Below are 24,651 nucleotides of genomic sequence, written 5' to 3'. Positions count from 1 at the left end.
GACATCAGATGAATACTGGTGGAGTCACAAAGGCCTTCTTCAATCTGACGTCACTGTGTTTCTTACAAGGATGTTTGTCATCAGATTTAGACAGGCCCTGATAATCGCAAATGGTCCTCTCATCCCAAGTTCCGTAATTACATTTTCAAAGGTTCTGTTTCCAAACACAATGAAATTCAAAGGCTCTAGCAATTAGGATTTAAACAGGACGCTGTGTGTGCATGAGGATGGAATGTCACCTAATGGATGAAATTAATCCTTCCAGAGATGCTAAGTTTGAGAAGGCATAGGTTTGAATAACCAGACAAGATTATAAAGTAGTCACAACAAAGGCTCTTCAACAAGCAATTATGAACATTCTTGAAATAAATGAAATAGCAGAAAGCGTTAATAAGGAAATAGAAAGTATCACCACTGAATTAGAAGGTACCAGAAGAACCGAGTGGAATATAGAATATACAAGGAAAATCTTGGGGTTCAACAGCAGAGTAGGGGGACACTGGAGAGAATCTGGAAAAAGGAAACAACGGAAATCCAATTTGAGCAATAGAGTAAAATGCACTACAAAATAATAAAGGAAAAATAGATCCTTAGAGACCTTGGGACCACTACAAGAGATCTAACGTCTTTGTCATCACAGTTCAATAAGAGAATGGGAAAAAGGATGAGACACTACCCACATGCCGGCCAACAATCAAAAAAAAAAAAAAAAAAAGATGTAACCTGTTACTGGTACTGGGGGTTTTATTTGGTAGCAGGTAATGTCTTGTTGGGTATTTATTTCCTTTAGTACTTTCCAGCACAATCTTTCTCAATCATTGAAAGAGAACTCTCAGTTCAGAATTCCTACATGAAAATACCTTTCAGGAATGCAGGAGAATGTAAGACATTCTCAGTCGAGAATCAATCTTCAGGAGACCTGTCTTAAAAGAATGACTAAGAAAAGTTCTCTAAGCAACAAAGAGCAATGAAAGAGGAACCTTGGGGCATCGAGAAGAGCCCAGAATGTGTGAACTTTCTTTTGAGGTTTCTAAATTGTTTGATAATTTAAAGCCACAATTTGACCTGTAATGTTGTTCAAACATATGGAAGACCTGAAGACCACTCTATCATGATTTAATGAGATCTTATGAAAGTATACCACAGCAGCCTGTGATAAGTTACTTATTGCAATATGCAGAACAACCATGGGGGAAAGTACATAGTAGATACACTCAAGAACACAATGAACAAATGAAATGTAATTCTAGGGTTAGGGAGATGGCTCTGTGGGCAAAAATACTTGCTATTCAAGCATGAGTGCCTGATTTCCAGTCTCCAGAACCAACATAAAAGCTGGACTGTAGGGTGAGTATGGTGGTTTGAATAAGAATGACCCCTTTGGCTCTATTTGCATGCTTAGTCACCAGGGAGTGGAACTGTTCAAAAGGATTAGAAGGATTAGGAAGGGTGGCCTTGTTGGAGGAAGTGTGTCATGAGAATAAGGAACCAAACCTCTGGAACTATAAGCCAGCCCCAATTACCTGCTTTCTTTTATCAGAGGGAAAAATGTTGCCTTGGTCATAGTGTCTCAAACAATGACTAAGAGTGTGACCATTCACAACCTCAGCATTCCTATAAAGACATGGGCAGGTGGAGACAAGAGAATTCCTAGAGGCTTGTGGGCCAGCTAGCATCAAACAATGAAAGACTCCGTCTTAAACAAGGTAGCAGGTGAGGCTATTCTCTGACCCAGACATATGTGACATAGCACATATGTGCCTCTATTCATACACATGAATGTGCCCATATATAGATACAAAATGCACATACACAAAGTTGAACTACAAAAATAAATTTAAATATCCCACAGGAAATAAGAAAATAATCCAATAAACCAACAGAAAAACAAAACCAGTGAAACTAAAAAAAAAAAAAACAATTTATGTCTTAGCATGTCAATAATTACATTAAATTTATGTAAACAAAATCTACCAATCAAGGGAATGAGAGTGAATAAAAAGGAATTGACTCAACTATGTCCTGTATGTATGAATACATTCAAACGTACAAAGATGGTAAAGGAAAAAAAAATGCTCCACTAATCCAAAAGCAGCAGAAGTAGCTGTACTAACAGGCAAATCTCAGAGCAAAGACAATTATTAGGGGCTGAGGGAAATGCTCTGCAAAGATAGGAGCTCCGACACACCAAGCACACAGAGAAATCCCAAACATGCAGGAAATCGCCAAACAACAAACCTTCAAATCATGTCAAGAAAAACTGGCAAAATTGTACGATAAAATGGAGAACCCACAGATATAGTTAGAAAGGTCAGCACCCTGTCCTCAGCCATCCATAGAACCATTAGGAAGTCAGCCAGCAAGAATAGAGAAAAACGGAGAAGCACACTGAACCACGCGAGTGCCTGTAGATGATTCTGTCTGATAATACAAAATATTCTTTCCAGATGTCTTTATAATACGTACCAAGGTCATACCCAGGATTATTTAAAAGCTTCAAATTAATAAACAGAAATCATTTAGAGTATATCCTCTGACTATAATGCCATAGAGTTTAAAATAAGTACCAAAAATCACAGGACATATAGTATTATATGTCTATAGTATTAAATGCACATACAAGGGGAGCCGAGACATCACATGGCAATAATCTAAACTCCTCCCACCCGAGAACCTAGGAAGACAATGAATAATAGCAAAGGGAAGTGGTCAGGAGCAGAAATCAATGAAAGGAAAAATACAACAGAAAGGACAGATACAGAGATCTGGCTTTTTGGAAAGTTCAAGACTGAGAGACTTTTAACAAGACTGGCATAAATAAAAGGGAAAGCTGAAATAAACGACTAACATTAGGAATGAAACAGTGGCCTTTGTTGCAGATTCTGCAAACATCAAAATATTCACAAGGCAATAATTCGAACATCTTGATACACAAGTAACTGGCAACTTCCTTGAAATGAACCACGTCATGGAAATGTATAAAATATTGCAACCCACCCAATATGAAATGGATAATTTGAATATCCCTACGCCCACTAAGGTTTATGATAACCAAGATAATTTTCTGAACTTTTCTTCCAACCCATGAGTACTTTCCTTCTAATTCTTTAACATAGGTATAATTTAGGTCAAATAGAGGTCAAATTATTAGTGTTAAAGTAAGTTGTTGTATATTCTTTTTACAGACATGCATTCTCAAAAAAAAATACTAAGCACAAAAGGAGAGAAATAAATTTTAAAAAGCCTATAAATTTATATCATGAAAAATACAGGCGAGCACAGAAAACCTCTCCCCTGCAAAAGATAGCATCAGGAAGTGTTTGGTTAAGGTCTGGTAGTATCCTGCTGAAGACACCATGGGCTTTAATTGCAGGATCTGGAGAAACCAGGAGAAATTAGAGGCTTGCTCCCCTCCCATGTTCTGCATGGCTTGGTCCTAGAATTGGGAGGTGGGCAAGTACAAGTCCCCACCCCCCAAACCCTGCCACCCTCACATATTCTGATGGAGCTGGTTGAGGAATTTTCACAAGCTTTCTGGCAGTCATGATCGTCCAGGTGGTAAGTGCCTGGTCCCAGCTAGGGACACCAAACATTTCAGTCCCTAGACTTTGGTCATGCCTCGTGTCTTTGTGTAAAGGAAGAACTGATGGTGGCTCGGGGAAGGGTGGGTCTTCAGCATCTTTCTTTTCTTTTCTTTTTTTTTACGTCTACATTGACAGCTTTATTAAAAATAATAAGATAGTGTAACTCAACGAGGATACAGCTACAAATGCACATATTAGTCACAATGCTGTAAGAACCATCTTCATAATCTCAGCTTCATTCTTTGATTAGTATTAATGTAAAAATATCATATGTAAGTAAGGGATAATTGAAAACTTCTTTTAAGAAGTTGTCACCAAGTTGAAGTGGGAACATTCAATACCCTTTCAAATAAAAATAAAATATGGTATTTAAAGTATTAAGAATAGAAATAAAATAAGCTATTTGAATAGTTTCCAGTAATTCAAATTTGAAATGTTGTATAAAGCTGATATTTTACAGTCATAATTTTTTTATTAACTTGAATATTTCTTATATACATTTCGAGTGTTATTCCCTTTCCCGGTTTCCGGGCAAACATCCCCCTCCCCCCTCCCCTTCCTTATGGGTGTTCCCCTCCCCACCCTCCCCCTATTGCCGCCCTCCCCCCAACTGTCTAGTTCACTGGGGGTTCAGTCTTAGCAGGACCCAGGGCTTCCCCTTCCACTGGTGCTCTTACTAGGATATTCATTGCTAGTTCAGCATCTTTCTAAAGGTCTCCTTTATCGCCAAGGTGTGAGGCAGATGTTAGGAATCTAATCAAACTTACTTTTCAGAAGTTAATTAACACGTTTTATGTCCGAGTCGTCATAGCCAAAGCTACATGTGTACATGCTGTCTTTTTGGCTGTGATTTGCCCTGTGAAGAGGAAATAGAAACGGAATGACACGCCTCCTGGGCTTTAAACAGCAGATGCGTTTTCCTGCAACAAGACATTAATTTATAAAGACCACTGCACTACACTGTGCGTGGAGTCTGGCCTCATCTGATCCCTAAACTCATCTCTGAGTTAAATATTTCCTTTCTCTAGCTATTATGATTAGGCAAAAGGTGGAGGCCAATACCAAAATATATGTATTTTCTCAGAGTGTTTTCTCTAAAGCAAGTGTTTTTAGGAAGAATTAAGAAAACAGGAGTCACTGTAAAAGTCATAATGGCCATCGGACATGCAAGGACAGCCATCAAAACTAACCACTTTGATGTCTTTCCCCCATTCTGATATTACTTATAAAATTATTTATTAAGGTATGAATTATCAAAAATAAGACATGACATGAGTTTTTTAAGGAATTACAGTTCTATTGAAGTGTCATCTATACATTCTGGAGCTTAGAGGAAACTCAGGTCCCTGACACCACTGTGAAACCCACAGTGAAACAGACACAGTCATCTACTTGTTGTTACACTTATTGAAGGTGTGTGTGTGTGTGGTGTGTGTGGTGTGTGTGTGTGCGTGTGTGCGTATGTGTGTGTATATATATGTGTGTGTGTGCATGTGTGTGCGCGTGTGTGTGTATGTGTGTGTGGTGTGTGTATGTGCGTGTGTGTGTATGTGCGTGTATATATATGTGTGTGTGTGTGCATGTGTGTGCGTGTGTGTGTATGTGTGTATGTGTGTGTATGTGTGTATATGTGTGTGTATGTGTGTGTATGTGTGTGAGTGTGAGTGTGTGTGTGTGAGTGGGTGCATGTGTGTGTATGTGTGTATGTGTGTGTATGTGTGTGTGCATGTGTGTGCATGTGTGTGTGTGTGTGTGTGTGTGTGTGTGTGTGTGTGTGTGTGTGTGTGCAGGGGAGGAACCCTTGTATTCTTAGATCTCGATTCTACTCCGACTCTGAAATAATTACAGTAGTTTCAAAGATAAAGGGTAAAAGTCACAAAGTGCTGGCTGGGACATTCCAGAGCAGGAACAAGCTTGGCGCCATTTTTATAGTTATACCCGTTAAGATTTAATAGACGGAAAGTTTCATTAGTGAGCAATTAACTTCAAGGAGGTTCCAGACTACTGTGTGCTGCTGCTACAAAAAACTGTTTGGATTTCCCTCCTGAGCGGGTGCTCAACATTTCAATTATGAAAACCTAATAAAGAAAAGGCATTCTTAAAAATAGAACATACGGCCTAGTCCTTTCTTATCACATAACACGTGATAAGAAAGGACTTTCACTCTTCAGTGGACATTCCAGTTGTTGACGGGGTGGGTTGCTACTATGTGTCTTGTTATTATATGCAACACTTACATGAGTTTCCCATCTCTCCTCCATCTCATAAAACCATATCCAGATGGAACTGTAATGATATTAGAGGTGGTTCTCTGTATCAGGATTTTCCAGATCCACGCACTCTATCTTTAATATAAACTCGCTCTCTGTGAACACTAAAACCATTGGCAATCAGTATAGAGCACACGGAACAGAATCCAGTGACTCGCTGATCTCCTGTGACTGGTTAGAGTCCAGTCTGCTTGGGAGATTTGAGTCCAGACCTCACAGGTAAAGAAGACGAAGCCATGGTTCTCCTGTGCCTGTGCGGTCTGTAGTTACCCGTCCTCTAAGTACCACCACCATTTTAGTCAGGTGTCTGGGTAGCTGTCTCTACCGAGCGCGGGCTGTAATTTTGGTATCCTGCTATGATATAGCTAAACTGTTATGGTCCTTGTTGTTACATTTTATTGAATTAAACTGCAGACTGGCATGCTTTTTTTTTTTTTTTTTTTGAAGAACAAAAGCTGCATTTTATGACTTTTAAAATCTGTCTTGATACTCTTTCCTCCTGTTACAACCCCCGCCCATTTATTCTACATATGTTTCCATTAACAGGCTTCAGACTTTAAACGCAGTAGACATGTAACCATGGTAAGCACTCTCAGAGACATATGCTTGCTTTTTCAGACCAGAAGCTACATTTGGTGTCTGGAAACAATAATGTAGCCGGACAAACTGTTGTGGAGTGCCTAAACACTAGAATCTGGGCACACAGAACTGTCTTCTGGACCAATATGCTTGCTGCTGACTGAGCAGCACGAACGAATCTGTTTCATTTCTGAGCTCGAGTGTGAAATCTGGAAGGGGCGATCTCTGATTTTATCTATCTTTATCCCATGGTCCCTCCTCCTTTCAGGCTGGCAGAAGTGACAACTGAAATCCCCGAGAATCATTTGTCACCAGCACACTGTCTCTTCTGAGGGAGGTGGCTCTCTGTGAACTTCTAGATAGATGACTTTACGTGCTTTGTCCTAGAATTCCTCTGACACCGTGTCACCACCTGTGACCGATATGGGAAAATTAGGAACTGTGTCACGACAGGAAGCTGTGCTTAGATTTTCCAGGAACTCCCTACCTTCTGTCCAAAGAAGTGATGTGGACAGACACAGATTCCAGCAGAGGGACACCCTTTCCAAGTGCACTGTGATGTACTTGGATGTTACGGTCAGGTAGGTCCTGTTTCTTGGGAAACTTCTGGTTCAGTTCCAGAAAAACTGCTAATATCTGGGTTAAGACTGCATGAGCACTTTAGGGATCAGGACGGTTACTTGTGAATGGCTTTAGTTTCTACCCTCAGACGCCAGCATTAACTTCTTGAGCTCCGTGGAGCATTAGATGCAACTTCTTCCTTCTCCCTGTGACACGGTGCTTGAAACAGGGAGGCAGAAACCATACCGGAGACTGAACTCTGACCTCGGGTGCACCGCTAAACAATTTACACTTCTGACCATCCCTGTTGATCAATAGGTTTCAGTCCTCTCGCATGAAAGCAGCTAGGCTCCATTGATCTTCACCATGTTGCTTTATGGATGGCTACACCATGTGATTTTGGCTGTCTCTGGAGCTCTATATTCCCATTTGAAGAAACATTTGGCATTTTATAAGCAGGGACGGGATAATATACAATACCACTAAGCCTGGTATTCAAGAATTTTTTGCATATGGCTTAGTATTAATTAGGGAACAGTTCTTGTTTGACATGTTTACTTTTAATTCTTAATGGGTTTCCAAGTGGGGTAATGCAGTAAGTCCCCAGAAAAACTAACAATTATCTAGCCTAAAGAGCTTTGTATTTCACTGTAAAATTAAGATTGTGGGAAAATTTGTGTTTTCGTTCTACTTATATTAACCTTTTCTTATCCGTATTAGCTAAAGGTTAACTTGTTCTTGCCATTTTTATGAAGTGAGAAGCAGGAACTGTATCTTTTTTATGAAAGGAAGCGTGGGAGTGGCCAGCATTCATTAGAGATTGGAATTAGAAGCGACTGATATTAAGTTAGAATGTAGCTCATTGTATAAGCCCAACTGGAACGTTTGTTAGTGCTGATATTAGGGAGATTGAACATAACTGCTTATGTGGAGGCGCCTTCATCCTACTCTGCGCAGAACTGATCTGTGTGGGCGCAGCAGCGCCCTGTCACTTCCGGGCAGTAAATGCACTCCACAGTGGGCACTGCCACCTAGGCACTGAGTCGGGGAATCTACTGTAAATCTTGTCCAATGGTCAATGGAGAGAATCCTGCCCTCTCTATATTATTTTTTTTTCTGATTTCACCACCGCACGACTGAGTGGCCGTCACACAGTGACACACTGCAGCGAAGATGGCTACCGTCTTTGCAACCAGGCAAAGAGAATCGATCGGACTGCTGGGTTTCTGGGTCTCCGATTACAAGTATTTAGAGCAGAGGAGAGGGAACCTACTGATTGGTTTTCTGATATTTGAAAAGTAAGGTTTTTCTATAATGGTTGCTTCTACCAAGAATCCGAGGGAACAAAAAGGATAATAACCCTTTTTTATTTATTTTTACAGTTGACTAGAAACATTTTAATCAGTTCTAAATAATAACAATAATAATTGTAACAACCGTGAAAAATGTGTTTTCAACACAAACAAGTCTCTGGTCTGTAAGATCAAGCTTTTGTTAGAATTTGCCCCATAATTTCTAAATGGATGAACAGAAATAAGAAAAGTATTATACTATTTCACACTGAATTAACCTCACTATATACTGCTAAAGATCTTTCTCTGGAGACAGGTCATAAAAACTAAACTCTTACCACTGTGACAGTATTAGAGAGTATTTCATACTTTACTATTTGGGTGTAAAATTACTAATCAAGGGTGGGAAATGGCCAGAAGAAAACAAAGGGAAAAAATTACTGAAACATGCTAAAGCATTTCTAGGCTTTTATTGAACAGTTTCCCCTGTGTTTTCCATATCATCCTTGAGGGCCACTATTAAAACGCTGTTAAGAATATGGGAAGAACTACAATAAACAGCTATTGCAGGTTAACAAATGCTCTCTTGCCAAATAGGCAGAACTTCTGTCTGTCTGTCATCCATCTATCTATCTATCTATCTATCTATCTATCTATCTATCTATCTATCTATCTATCTATCCATCCATCCATCCATCTATCTATCTATCCATCTATCTACCTATTGTTTTCCCCTGGGGTCCTGGGGCTTGAACTCAGGGCCTTATACATGCTAGGCCAGCACTCGGCCACTGAGCTACTTTTTCAGTTCTCAGTTTTTGTAAAATTATCATTTAATTTACTGAAGGTCAAGTCTCTTTCAGGTTGTAGACTGCATCTCTACAGAAAAATAGCTTTCTGTCACACAAGACAAACCACCCAGGACTTAGTAGATGTGAATAAGTTTGTACCTGATTTTTAAATTTTTTTATTTATTTATATATGACTGTTCTGTGTCCATATGTGGTGCACACCAGAAAAGGGCATCAGATGGCTGTGAGCTACTATGCAGTTGCTGAAAATTGAACTCAGGACTTCCGGAAGAGCATCCAGTGCTCCTAACCATTGGGTCATTTTTCCAGCCTCCTTGCACCTGATTTTTAATAAATACATTAACATTAATTATTTATTATTAATACATCATTCCACATTATAATTATTATATAATATATTACATATTTATTTTATTAATATATTAGATAATATATTATATATTATAGCAATATAATATTATTAATATCATATATATATAAACAAATGAAACAAGGAACAAGTGTGACTGTCTTGTTTGTAGGCTATCATTTGGAGGACATTCTATGGTCCTTGTGATTTTTTTCCAATGTGCCCTCTAGGAACACTGGAAGACCACTTCTCTTAGTTTGCTGGCTATTGTCACAACTAACACCACAGTCAAAAGCAAGTTGAGGAGGAAATGGTCTATTATTTTATAACTCCAAGGTCATAGTTCATCATCTAGTGAAGTCAGGTTTGAAACTCAAGGCAGGAACCTGGAGGAAGGACCTGAAGCAGAGACCATGGAGCAGTGCTACTCACTGGCTTGCCCCCAGTGTCTTTCTCAGCCTGCTTTCCTATATAACACAGAACCGCAGGCCCAGTGGTGGCACCACCCACAGTGAGTTGAACCCTCCCACGTATGCCATTAATCATGAACATATCCTTCAGACCCGCTTATAGGACAATGGGATGAAGGTGCTTTCTTAGTTGAGATTACCTTTTTCCTTATGACTTCAGATTGTGCCAAATTGACAAAAAAATGTAACCAACACAGGATGTCACTGCTCTCACAGGCAAGGGGGCCCTGGGGACTAGCTCTAGACTCCTTCGTCAGGAAGGCCAGCCCAGCTCTGGAAGTCAGTTATTCACATTCGGGTCTTAGTCCTTCTGCGTACTGAGTCTGTTTTCTGGTCTGAGAAACGGGGATGGTAATATATCCTGTCATATTTTGAAGACTAATAACAATATCTAGCAAAAGTAACTACTAAAGAAATGTCGGTATTGTAATATTGTGCTTTTTACAAAGATTTTAAAAAGATTTTTGAATTCATTTGTATGTATGCACATGTGTCTACCACATCTCTGTGTGTGTGTGTGTGTGTGTGTGTGAGACAGAGAGAGAGAGAGAGAGAGAGAGAGAGAGAGAGAGAGAGAGAGAGAGAGAACATTCTGCCTATAAAAAACATTCACCTCCTAAAAGTCCCATAACAACACTGTTAACTGAGGACCAAGTATTCAAATGCGTGAGCCTCTAGGGGACACTTCTCTCTGAAGCCACTACAGTTCTTGTTCATGATTTACAAACAGATGTGTTTTCAAATAGCAAGCATATCAGGAGAAAGCTTTGTATCCTGGTGTTGGTACTCCTATATATTTCTGTTTAAGAACTGAGTCAAACATTTTAAGTATCTTTAAAAAAAATACAAACTCCTCTGATTCCCAGCATTCAAATCTAAACTTTTAGAAACACTGAAAATTTGTGCTTGCTTTTCACAAGACAGGTTATTTACTGTATTTTAGCATCTTCCCCAGTGGTTCCAAATATTCCAAATGCACATGGCACATTCTTGATGTTCAAGCAACAGTGCACACAGACAGACGTGTGGCAGCCTGCTCCGCACCCGCCTTCTCCTCAGGCTCACCTATGCTCTGCTTGGTTTTAGAAAGGTGTTTGTACAAATCACTTATCCTCCTGATACCTCAGAGTTCCAAACTGTAGTTGAGCCACGGTAACTATATCTTTGAACATGCAGGTTGCATTGTATAATGTTCTTAAACACAGGTTACACTGTATAATGTTCTTAAAGATGTTTTCCATAGGACACAGTAACTGTACATTTAAACACACAGGTCACATTGTATAATGCTCTTAAAGATGTTTCCCATAGGACACAGTAACTATACATTTAAACACAGGTTACGTTGTATTTAAAGATGGTTTCCACCTGCATGAAAACCTCAGTATACTTGTAACTACTATTAACCCAGTATCAACCTGTGGGCGAGCAGCTGGGTTTGAAGCAGCTTTAGAAACATTCACAGAGTCCGGTGGAATTTCATAGCGTCCTCTCACAGACTGGGCTGGAGGTTAGACCTCTTTATAGATAAAATTTGTTCCGCCAATGACGGTGCTGGTTCATCCAGGCTTGTAGCTGTGCCTATTGATAACTGATGAGCAACCATGTTAGACTCAGGCTTGCAGAGAGAATAGCTCCAACGGCCTTAAAAGAATGTCATGTAACATTTATTAGAGTCATTGCAACAGGGACACCTCCCACTCACTTTGATTTAGTGACATTACTTCTGGTTAAAAGCCTTAGGTAAGGCCACACACAGTGGCTGGTGATTTGGATAATTAGAAGGCATGGCGGAGGCCTGTCTCTTTACAAGGAAGTTAGCGGTGACACGCAATTAAAGCAAGCGGTGGGGGTAGGCTGTAGCCCTAAGGACTGCGGCAGATTGGGTCAAATCAAACATTTATAAAATCCCGACTTCACAAAGGATTTCTGTTTCTCTATTTAACAAATTACTGCCGAGATGGCTGTTAATTTACACAAGCAGAATAACAATTCAGCAGCAGAGTCATTTTTCTCATAATTCGTGAGAGCACACAGAGCTGCCGCTACCGCTGTTCATGTTCTCAGGCAGCTGAAGCAGCGTTGTCATGTATTGTTCTGTGTGAGATTTTCTGCTTTAGAATGGTGACTTCCATGCCGTCGCCTATTATGATTCTGAGGGCCGTAAGAGAGGGAGGCAATGGGTTGTTATTAAGTCCGTTTCAAACAAAGAAATGAAAGCGCAGGTGGGAGAAGGTGTTGTAAGTTTGCTTAGGGTGGAAGTAAGCATAAACCAAAGCCCCACGTGGAAATGACTGAACCATAAAACCACATTCCTCCGGGAGCAGTTTTCTCCCTCTTCTCGAAACATAGGAGTGGTTATTAGAGTCTTTAGGGAAATAAACTGAAGGTGACAGGCCTTGACTTGAGAAAGTTGGGCACAGGGATCTCTCCGCAGGTAAAATTTCACATTTTCCTGAGGCCACTTCCTAAAGTCTGTCAGGGTAGTGGAGCAGAGAATGTGGAAAGATACTAGCCTGTGCTTGACCTCAGCTGGGTGTGGGTACCTGGCGCTCAAAGAGGGACAAGGAAGAAAACAGAAGCCATGATACCATTAACACTTACTTAGCTCTTAGTGAGGGCCAGGGGCAGAAGTGTGAGCATTGTGTGACGTCAGACACCACAGCAACCCCGAAGGAAATGGTTAGTATCCGAGATGGTGAGTGGATGGAGATGCTTAGAATGCCTTCCCAGGACTTGAACCTGGATGTACACTTTTAACCCCAAGTTGCATGACCTCCCTGAAATGTAAACTATGTGTTGCTGAAGAGCTGTTTCCCTAGCAATCGGCCAGACCTGCGTGTGGTGGCTCTGCAGGGAAGGTGGAGGGGGGTTTTCTACAAGCTCTTTCAGCAACCAGCCTTCCTTGGGGGACTCAAGATGGAGGGTTGGAACTGTTAACAATGGTAGAAATGTGAGGTGTAAAAGTGTTCAGATACAGGAATAGAAGAAAACAGGGCAGCGTCCATTGGGTGGTCCATCTCCCTTGAGATGCATGTTGGATATTCAGCTGTGGTATTAATTTTTATGTCTTCCATGCTGTTTCCTTGCTGACTTGGCAAATGACTCACTCAGTTACCGAAATGGGTTGGGTAAATTCCTCGTGGGTATTACCGGGGCTTGGGGAAAAAAAGAGGAGGTAAGTCCCTCCATTTGGAGTTTCCTGAACTATAAATAACGGTGGTGTTCCATTCCTGCCAATATGCTTCTGCCATTAATTAACTTTTATGGAAAGCTATGATGTTCATGACTCTAGCCTCTCCCGGCTCTTGATCTATGTGGTGTTATGTGGTGCAGACAGCCATGGTCGCAGGTGGGATTTGTCTGACAGGGGAACCTGAATTAGTCTGCTGTGAAAAACCTGCTAATATATGGCATGCCCCTGTGTTGGGTGGGTGGGAAGGGAGAGAGCAACAGGGATGCCCACCGCATTCCTTCTGATTGTTTCCCCAGCATCTGCACAGGGGATCAGAATATCCTGTTCTTTGGTAGGCTATTTTTTTAAGATTTATTTTTGATATTTTTAAATATGTGCCTGGGATGTATCTGTGTGTGAGTATGTACGTGTGTGTGTGTGTGTGTGTGTGTGTGTGTGTGTGTGTGTGTGTGTGTGTGTATGACCTCAGAGGCCAAGGAAGTTGGGTCTTCAGGAGTTGAAGTTACAGGCTGGTGTGGATACTAGGAATTGAACTGGTTCTCTGGAAGAACGGTATATGCTCTTAACCACTAAGCCATCTCTCCAGAGATTAAATGTTAAGTGTCGAGAATTTTTTCCCCCAACATTGTTGAAAGAGTAAAACTCTTAGTTTAAAATTCAATGGTGCTCTTCATAGGAAGAACAGGTACACAGGACCCTCCTGTCCATCAAGGCCAAACAATGGATTCTAGTCAAAGAAAACGAAGACCATCTTTGTGAAATAGATCACATCTGTGTTAACAATCCTGCTAGAAAAGTACCTATTACATTTGACCTAAAGTTTTCCTGTGTGGCTTTCGGACAGGATTAAAACATTAACAACAACAAAAAGTATCCATTAGAATCAGCAAAAGGACTTATTACTGTAAGGATCGACATGAAGTCGTTGTTGAAAACCATGCTGATTAAGCCAATTAAATTTTAAGTCCTTTTTATGGATGGTCAGACTAAGAGTGGGCTTGAACCTCTAAAATGTCTCTCGGGGCCCAAGTTCAGGGATCTAGCATTTTAAAAGGCAAAACTCAAAGAGATATGTCAAAGTTGGGGTTGGAGTAACTTGAAGTGTGTATTCCTAGCAGAGTGTAGTAGTTATTTTAGACATAACTTACAAATTATTTTGGTTATATCTGGACCATACTCAAAGCCATGGAAAGCTCAAATATCTGTCACCAAGGCAGATGTGATTTTGGGAGGAGAGGAGAATAGAGGGCTGAGAACTATCTAAGCCAACAGAAAATGGAGTCAGAACAGGGGGCCCGTTAATTACCTTAGTCGTTTCATTATTGAACACAGTGCTGGGCCCTACCGTTCGGATTTCTGATTTGTTAGGTCTAAGTGGGGCCTGACAGTTTGCACCTGAATAAGGTCCCGGCATGGTGACATACCTGGGTGGAGAGGGAAACTTCAGAAGAATCATGGGCTTGGACATCTGAAAGCCTGGAGTTAGCATCATGCTGTGTAGTGTAGGCTACCTCACCATTGCAAAGGACTGCAGGAAGGGGCAGCAATCACTTTGCTTCATCTGCTTTGGTTTGGTTTGGTTTGGTTTGGTTTGGTTTGGTTTGGTTTGGTAGGGAGTTAAATAAGCACCAATATAAAAGTGATTGCCCATGTCTGGTACACACAGATCATACAACAGGTGTGGCCTCACACTGGTGACAAATTAGGCCTCTTGGTGCTAGGTCACGAGAATGGCTGGCCCATATCTGAGAGCAAAGACTCCTCCGAGAGTTAGGAAGGTAAGGGGAAATGTGGGTGGAAACAACCTGCCTGAGACCGGGGACCGTGCTCTGGAAGACTTTCCAATGTGTTATGAAAGCCGAGAGATGCCACTCTCAGGAGAAGCAGAGGACCTGGCATGAGTGAGAATCCTAAACTTGCCAAGAGGACTACCAGCACGCCACATGTAATCCCAATAAAGCATGTGAAGAGCTCGGCAGATATTTTTTTCTCCTAAATGGGCTTTGGAAGGGAGAGAGTGAAGTCCAGGTAGGCAGGGTGAGTAGAACACATTAGAGGAATGCATGAGTTCTCCAGAGAAATGGAGTCATATGAGCTGAGTCACAACCGTGCCACTGTGGAGGCTCAGAGTGCCACAGCACACAGGCCAAGGACCCGGAACGCTGGTGATGAGGCTCAGAGCCGGGGCTGACGTGCCGATGACTCTGACTCTGCTCTGGACTGGAAGGCCTGAGGACTTTGTGAGCTGGGGTCAAAGACCTATATTCACCCGAGGCAGAAATCAAACCGTACCTCTGTGTCTCCTTAGCACCTTCATAGTTCATGGTCCCCTCCACTAGGGAAGACAACCTGCTTCAAAAGCTGATCTCTTCCAGGAGCGCCCACATAAATATATTCCCAATGACACTAAACCAGCTCTCTGGTACTCTTGCTCCAACAGGGTAGCATATAGAATTTACCAGTGCAACATGAGATATCTATTTGCAAAGATGTTGTGTGTGTGGGTCAATTATGGAGGAAGTAATGTTTACAATCTATCTATCAAACCACTTCTGACTTCTGTCTGTACCTCATTTCTCACCCTTGATGGGCTCTTTACTTGGTGGAGTGAATTTCAACTGTCTGTCTCTCTCACTGCCCCCCCCAAAATTCAACAAAGGATTTACAAACATTAATTAGAAGCTGAGTATAAAATATCCAAAATGTTGCTTCTCCCTTTAACAGAATTCCCAAGCTGTATTTATAGAGACTATGAAGCCAGCCATGATTGAAGAAAAAAGAGCATTGCTAATTCAATAGGCATTAAAGGATCTGAAAAGTCCTGAAGTTTAAAAAGATAGGCCTAAAACAAAACAAAACAAAACAAAAAAACAAAACAAAACCAAAAAACAACAACAAAAACAAAACAATTTTTTGATGCCTCAAAAAATCCCCCTTGAAAAGTGTTTCTGCATTAAAAATATCCACAATAAAGCTTGGCAGTGGTGGTGCACATCTTTAATCTCAGCACTCAGGAGGCAGAGGCAGGTGGATCTCTGAGTTCAAGGCCAGCCTGGTCTACAGAGTGAATTCCAGAGTAGCCAGGACTATACAGAGAAAGCCTGTCTCAAAACAAAAACTCCATAATAAAACTAATATCATTGCTACAACAAGATAAGAATCAAATTACAAAAGAATTTTAAAATGTAATTTGGGTAGCCAGAGGTAGGATTTTGTTTTGATTTGTTCTTTTCTTTCCCTGTCTTTCTCTTCACTCTCTCCTCATGACCAACAGAACTCTGGATGGCGTGATGTCAGATTCAAGATCAAACTCTTCCTAAGCCACTCCTTTAGAAGTGATAGCAGGCTGTGGGCGAGTTATTGAATTGCCGAATGCCTCGGACATTTGCATCTTGGAAAAACTTCTCCATTCTGAGCAGACAGGACCCTTCTGCCATTTACTGCTCAACTAGATTAGTTAAGAATTGTGCCAGTCAAATCCTACAGCAATGAAGACATCCTGTGGTCTGGGCAGCACTGGATCTGAAAACCATATTCAGTTTTCTTTTCATGTCCGGTTCGGGCAGGCAATAGACATCTGAGCTGCAGTTGTGGACAAGGGTGTGGGCCATAACCATCCCTTTTGGAGATCTCGCTTCCGCCACTGGGAAGTTTTAAAATATGCAAGCGGAGGCCTTCTGAGTCCACAAACCATACTCTTCTTTGAATATTTTTGAGAATTTCATACTTTTACATATGAATAATGTGTGTATATAGTTCTCCGTCTCCTCCCCCCAGCTCTTCCATGCCCTCTTACTTTTCTCTTAAAGGTTTAAATGATTTGTCGATGAAAATGTATGACAAAATACTGATGCTCTTTGTCTGTCGAAGCAAGTGCTTGGGAAATTATGCAGTGGTTCCCAGGTGAGAGGCTCTTTCTCAAGATGTGAATGGCTCACTTAGGCTTTGATTCTTAACGATGATCCATTTATTCCCAGACACTCTTCACGCACTGTCCCCGGCATGAACAACATGAGGTCTCTCCCAGAGGAAGTCTTCAACTGTGTGACTCCCATAAACTTGAAGAGCTCCTTGGGAACAAAAGGAATGTGTGAAAAAAGCTATTGTTTAAAAAGCGTTTTGTCCATTTAAGGATATCCATTTAGAGCCATTGACTTACAGTTGTATTTTGGATGGTTCTATTTTCTAGTTAGATAGAGACTCTTTTATTTTCCTTGACCTAAAATTACGATGCAGTTTCTAGATGATACTGTCATGGTGCCAGGTGGTGAGAACTCTTTCTCAGCTTCATTTTAACAAGTGTACGGAGTGCACGACCTGACCTCCTTTAAAATTTGCAGGGTGGAATGTTGAATTTGTAAGCAGAACACCCGTGAAACCTTGGCAGCATGAACAAAAGTTGGCTTGCCTGTTATGATGTTCAAGCTTTGGGGATGAATGCTTTTCTGTGGTAAGAGGCAGCCACCTCATCTACTGAAAACTCTCCGCTGGTCCCTGAGATGATTGTAACTAGAGCATGGCTGCTTTTTTGAATAGATCAGCAAGCCAGAAATCCCTCATACTTGGCAGTTGAGGAATGGTGCAGTTCTAGGCGGTATAATTCTAAATAGGGCGGTAATAGGTGTTCTGAAGGGTCGTTTGATGAAACGAAGTGTCATAATGATAATTGGTAGGAGAGACAATGAGAACGTTTGCAGATGATCTGTTATATTAGCAAGCGTCCTCGCTTTCAGTGAGACAAGAATAGTGAGAAGATTTAGAAGAATCTACGTGGACCCTCAAAGATGCTCACAAACACAGTTGATGTGTTGAGGTTGACAGCATCCCAATGTATCATCAGCAAGGACTCTTGTTCATGAAGAAGAGAAAGCCACCTCCGGCAGGCAAGGGCAACGTACTCCCCCTTCTCTCTGATTTTTAGCCTCATCACTTTTTTCTTGCACCCAAAGATTTCCTTCTTTCTTGGAGACAGCTTTGGGATTATGCCATCAGTTCAACAATCCCACAAAAGGGCAGAAAGGTATTTTCTCTCAGAATCATCCATGAAATCCTAAAGGGCTCTAATTGTCCTAGGAGTGTCTGAAATTCATCACGAGACCACATCAGCAAATGTTTAGCAGACTAGTGCAGCCAGGATGTGGGAATGAAAAAACAAAACCAAGCAACCAAACAACTTAAAGATGCTTGATCGCTTCTAAAATGGTGGACAGGGTAGTCCATTAGCAACTATGTATAGAGGGATGAGAGATATTAAAATGGTGATGGAAATGAGATAGGTCAGCTGAATGTAACTCGGGCTGTTTCATAGAGAAACACATGACATCCATTTGTAGAGTGGATTTGTCCATTCGTGATTTGACAGAACAGGTAAAGACACCTATCACAAAGCTCTGCTTTCTCACCCAGCTTCAGACCCACATCTTCGTCCCTCAGCTAAATCAATGGTTCTTAATCAGTGGGTTGCAACCTCTTTTTCGGTTGAGTGGCCCTTTCGCTGGGGTGGCCCAAGATCATCTGCATATCAAATATTTCCATTACGATTCACAGCAGTAGCAGAATTACAGTTATGAAGTAGCAACAAAAATACTTTTATGGTTCGGGGTCCACAACATGATACTCCCTTGTATGCCCCATTACCACTCAAGGGTCCCTTTTTCCCACCTTTATGGAAGCATAATTTTCCCAGCAACTCAAGGATAGCCATTCTTATCAACAGGTAACAACTTGGGTAAGTCACGGTGATCTCATTGAATCCCATTTTAATGTGGAAGGACAAACTGAGAGGGTATAGGAAACATGTCAAAAAAACGAGTGTGCAGCCTTGGGGTCCTGGGAGTGAAGAGGCACAGGAATACAACACTCTGTGCAAGCAAAGTGACTCTGATAAAGCCAAGTACAGTTATAAACAGAGTAGCAGAACTGCATCCTGGGTATTCTGAGCATCCGTTGGGATGAGGCTCTTCTATCACCTCTAATAGCTGAGCTTTGGTGACAAATTAAAGTATAATGTGACTCAGAAGCCTAAAGGCTTTTCTGGGGCTTGACTGATGCTTGGTCCATCCTTACAGCGCAAGCACAAGAACCTGAGTTCAGATCTGTTGTGCTCATGAAAGACTGGGTGTGGTCGTGCATGCCTCTAATCTTAGTGCTGAAGAGGTGAAGCTAGCGGGATCCATGAGACTTGATGACTGACCAGTCTAGCCAAATCAGTGAATTCTAGCTTCAGTAAGAGGTCCTGTCTCAAAATAATCAAGTCGGGGACAATAGAGAAAGTTGATGTTGACTTATGGCCTCCACATGGGCACACACACATACGCAGGTATGTATACATGCAAACACATATATGCACACACATAAACATATATGCACCTACAAACACATGTACATATACATACATGCATGTCCATGCTCACATGTGGACATGCACATATACATATGTGACATTCACAAAGTTTTAAAATAGACAAAAATTTAAAATTTTTTCATCTAAGTCTACATGTGTTGACTTAAATAGATTATCTCTTTACAGCTAAGATCCTAAAATAATAGTGAGTTATATAGGGCCTATTGTTCCTATGAAATAAAAAGAACATGACTAGATATGGTTTCTCATGGTATCGACAGTTCTGAACCCCACAGTAGTGTGTACGTGTAATGGTTTGAATGAGAATGGCTCCCATAGGCTCAAACATTTGAATACTTGGTTCCAGTTGGTGGAAATGTTTGGGAAGGATTAGAAAGGACCCAGTCTCTCTTCTCTCTTCTCTCCTCTCTCCTCTCTCCTCTCTCTCTCTTCTCTCTCTCTCTCTCTCTCTCTCTCTCTCTCTCTCTCTCTCTCTCTCCTCTCTCTCTCAGTTTGTATGTGTGTGTGTCTGTGTGTGTGTCTGTGTGTGTGTGTCTGTGTGTGTCTGTTTCTCTGCAGGAGTCCTCAATGCTCAATGTTAAATAAGAATACACATTTCCCTCTGTCATAGCCTTGTTTTGTTCTCCTCCTTAAACCCATCGGGCAAAAGACAGATCCATAAGGGTATTTATACTTTCCTGTATTTTTGTAAGAAGTTGTTTGCAGATGGCCTTTTGCTGAGCCTGAGTCCTAGTCTTTTTTTGAACAACCTAAAGACACAAGGAAGAAAGCCAGAGTCCACTAAGGAAAGAGCATTGGTTCAGGAAGGATCAGGTACTTCTAGATCGATGAGAGGAGGACTGTCCTCTGTAAAGCAGAACCTTGCAGAATCCTTTGTGCTCTTGGCTCTAGAGTAAGAGAGGTGGTGGTGACAAGAGTCTACTTTAAAGCCAGGGCGTTGTAAGCTTCTCTTGACTTCTGAGCTTTCAGAGTGTTTGTTCAGGAGGTAGTTTCCAGGGTTTTACAGCTTTGCTAAAAACATTTGGTCTCCTCTTTAGATCTGCTCGGCTGATATCATTTTTAGTGACTTCCGAGACATTGTTGTCGAATTGAGCAGCCATGAATCTTTACTGGTGCCCATCAAAACTGGACTTTTTGTATCTCACATTTCACTTTGATTATTTTTTGTCTCTTCCTGAGATTCCCTGGAAACCAGCTTTGTCTTGTCAACTGCATAACAAGCATGGGGTTTTTATAATCACAGCCTTGTCACAGCAGAGTGGATTTGCATCTTCTAGCGAAATGCAAATTGTCTATCCTAGAGTTCAGCGACATTTGCCTCTCTTTAAAGCGCCGGCACTGAAGTGACTGGTAGACACGACTGTTTGTTTAGCCTGGCTTCCGTCTTTGATCTCATGTTAACATACCTTAATGGCAGGTAATGATTGATAATAGAGTATTGTAAAGTTCAGGTAATAAATACTGCTTAACTCATAATAATTCTGAATAATGTACTTTTTATGACTTGGTTTGATGGAAAATTTCCTTGTCAGCTTGGTCTAATTGTCCAAACAAAACCACCCATTACTTGAAGAAATGCATGTCCTTCCTAGACACATTAATTAGGGTCATGGCTGGGCTGCAGAAAGGAATATAGTAACACTTCAGTTATCTTTAAATGTAATCTTTGGACGATCTTACTAATGCTAAACTCAGGTTTAATTGGAAGCCTTTGTTTACACTTGCCCTTTGAGGCTGTCGGGCCGCCATTGAAATCTGTGGTGATGGCTGTGGCCACATGTACACTTACTCAAGTCTTTCCTTGAGGGTTCTCGGGCCATCAGTTGCAGCGGTTTGAACATTGAAAGTTGCAATAGGATATAATCTTTTTTGTAACATAGGGGTTAAGGCAATAGCATATGAAAAGAAAATTAATTAAACGTGCAAAAAGTTTTAAAAAAATATTACTGGGTCTCTGAGGTCAGCAAACTTCATGAGGCATTGAGATTAGACAAGAGTTTGGTGAGACTTGGTGGTGACACGCTTGAGTGCCACATATCACATTGTTCACGAGAAGCCTGCATGTAAGAGCACAGGATTCTAGCAATAGCATTTACAGTAGCATCGAGAAAGTAAAACGCTAAAGAAAAAACTTAACGGAAAAGGTCAACTGCCTGAAGTGATCTTCAAATTCAATGAAATCATATCGAAATCCCAATAATATCTACCCAGAATTAAAAAACAAGACCCTTACACATATGAAGAATCAGAAAAATACCCACAGCAATCAAAACACTCTTGAGTAGACGCTCACTCTGGATAGAGCTATTTAAATACCTCATCTCACCTTCAGAGGCTATGATAACTCAAAGAGCAAGACACTGTACAGACAGACGTATCAAGCAAAGGGCCAGAAAAAAGCCCAGAAAAAAATCCACAGACCTGCTGTCAACTGGCAAGCAAGGTGTCCAAAGCACACAGCCAGCGGGGAAAAGACACTCTTTTCAATACATACTGAAAAGAAAAAAACCTGTCAGACTACAGGCAAAAGTATGAAATCAGGTCTTTATATCATTAAGGGTACACACTCAACTCTAAATAAATTAACGACTTGGATACAAGACCTGAAAATTTAAAACTTAGAAGAAAACACAGAGGGGATCTCTATCATATTGGTCTGGCCACAGGTTTTTTTTTTAAAAAAGAGAATCTCTAAAACACAGTTAACAGAAGCAAAAATAAACTAAAACTAACCTGATTACATCAAACTAAAACCCTTCAGCTTCGTGTAGCAGAGAAAACAATTGGCAGAATAAATCCGCAACCTATGGGAAGTGAGAAAAATATGTACAGCATGCATCTGATAAGCGGTTAATAGTGTGCACACATACACACACATGCACACACACACATACATATATGCACACACACACATACACACACACACACACACATACATGTACACACACCAAACAACTCAAAAGCAAAAAGCAAACAATATCTCAAATCGTTTAAGAATGGACAAAGGACCTGAACAGACATTTCTGGAGGACGACTTACATACGAATGAGCACTAGACATGTGAAAAATCGCTCAGCATTCCAAGCATCAGGGAAATGCAAATTAAAAGCACAATAAATATCACCTCCTTCTTGTTAGAATGGCTTCTGTCAAAAAGATGAAAGACAAACCGTAGCAAGCACGTGAGAACGAGAAAACCTTGATACACCGTTGCTGTGAATGCAAATTTGTATGGTTATTATGGGAAACAGCCTGGGGAGTCTACCAAAAATTAAAAATAGAATTACCATATAATTCAATTTCTACTTCTGGCACACATCAAAAAGAAATGAAGCCAGTGTGTTGAGGAGAAACTGCTACTCCCACATTATGGCAGCATTTGCACGATAGCCAAGATCCAAAGCAATCTAAGGACCATGTAGAGAAGTGATAGTGTGTATACACAATGGGATAATGACCAAGAAGAAGGAAATCTTGCCAGTAGCAATAACATGGATCTAACTGGAGGTCATTATGCTAAGTGAAAGAAACTAGACACAGAAAGAAAAATAGTACATGCTCACTTTTATATGTGGAATCTAAAACTGTCGCACTCAGAAGTTGAGAGTACAACTGCCTATCAGGAGATAGAAGAGATATTGGTACAGTGTCTCAGTTAATTCAGAGTAGTAACTTTTGTATACCATGATGACTATAGTTGGTAATGCTATCCTATATACTTGACAATTTCTAAAATGGGGTGGGAACGCCGTGCTGGGGATTAAACAGAGGGCCTCGCATATAGGCAAGCAAACATATTACCATTGTGCTACATCTCCCATACAAAAGAACCCACTTTAAATTTTCTTAACACATCCATGTATGTGTGTGCATGCACAAGATTTATGTATGTATGGTCAGGTAACAGACATATTAATGAACTTCATTTAATCATCCTTTAGTTGATACATATTTCCAACCTCATAGTGTACCTAATAAGTATAATAATAAAGGGGGAAAGATGGAGGAAAAGAGAGGAGGGGAAAGAAAGGGAAAAGAAAACCCAGAAAATGACCATGTGAGCCTTTAACAAAATGGCCCCGTAACACCTCCCGTTGGCTTCAGGGCATAGCCACAATGAATGCAAAACTAAGTGTTTGTAAAACCTGCTTGGCTTAAAGTTTAGAAATTACTCAAGTCAAGATTTCAGGAAGTAGCTATTACTATACTGGATTCAGGAGGTTGGTGACAGTTTTGCATTTCACGTAAAGCTCAAATTCTCAAGGAAACCCACAAAAAAACTCGCATTGGGAAACAATGTCATCCGCATAGTTGTGTGTTTCCTGACAAATCTCTATAAATGGTTGTCCCTTAGACAGAATACATTCACAGTTCCCACAGCTATCGGGCACCTGCAATGGTGGATTGCGATGACCAATATCGATCACTTCATATATTGCTAATGAATCTTACATATTTTAGAAATAAAGTATTTTTATTTTTCAAAAATTTTACCATTATTATTTTGTGATTTACTTATGTGTATATTTGCTTATTTATGTGAGTGTGCCTGCATGCACATACACATATGTGGACATGTGCCATGACCCACCACGTGGAGGTCAAAGGGCAGCTTGTGGGAGCTGGTGGATTCCAGAGATCGAACTCAGGTCCTTAGGCCTCGTGGCAAGCACCTTAACCTACAGAGCCAATTCACCTGCCCTAGGAACCGTGTGTTTACTGCAGTCTTTAAAGAAAATTCTTCCTTAACAATTTTACCACTTAACTCTGACCATTCATTTATGCCCTAGTTTCGTCTACTTTGGATGGAGCTCTTGGATATTACAAACTTAAACAACATTCCTTGGACATTTGTTTACAAATGTATGCAGATATTTGTGCCTATATGGAATTTATCTGCATGCTTCTTTGCATTAAAATATAGGAATTTTTATTCTTAAATATGCAAATACAAACCAGGACTTTTATAGTAGTGACGCAGCACGGGCTTCAGGAAATAATCAAACAGCAGATGACACTGATGGTTGGTCAGCTGTCCTTGACAGTTAGGGGTTCTCACAGCTGCTGCAATGTTCCAACCAATATTTGCCTAACAAGTTTGTTACTATTGGAACTTGGATTAAAACTGATCTTTTATAACTTTTAAAATCATTTGGAAGCCAGATATTTAGGAG

The sequence above is a fragment of the Rattus rattus genome, chromosome 5, assembly GCF_011064425.1.
Source record: "Rattus rattus isolate New Zealand chromosome 5, Rrattus_CSIRO_v1, whole genome shotgun sequence".
NCBI classification, from domain to species: Eukaryota; Metazoa; Chordata; class Mammalia; order Rodentia; family Muridae; genus Rattus; species Rattus rattus.
This window is presented reverse-complemented; position numbering follows the sequence as displayed.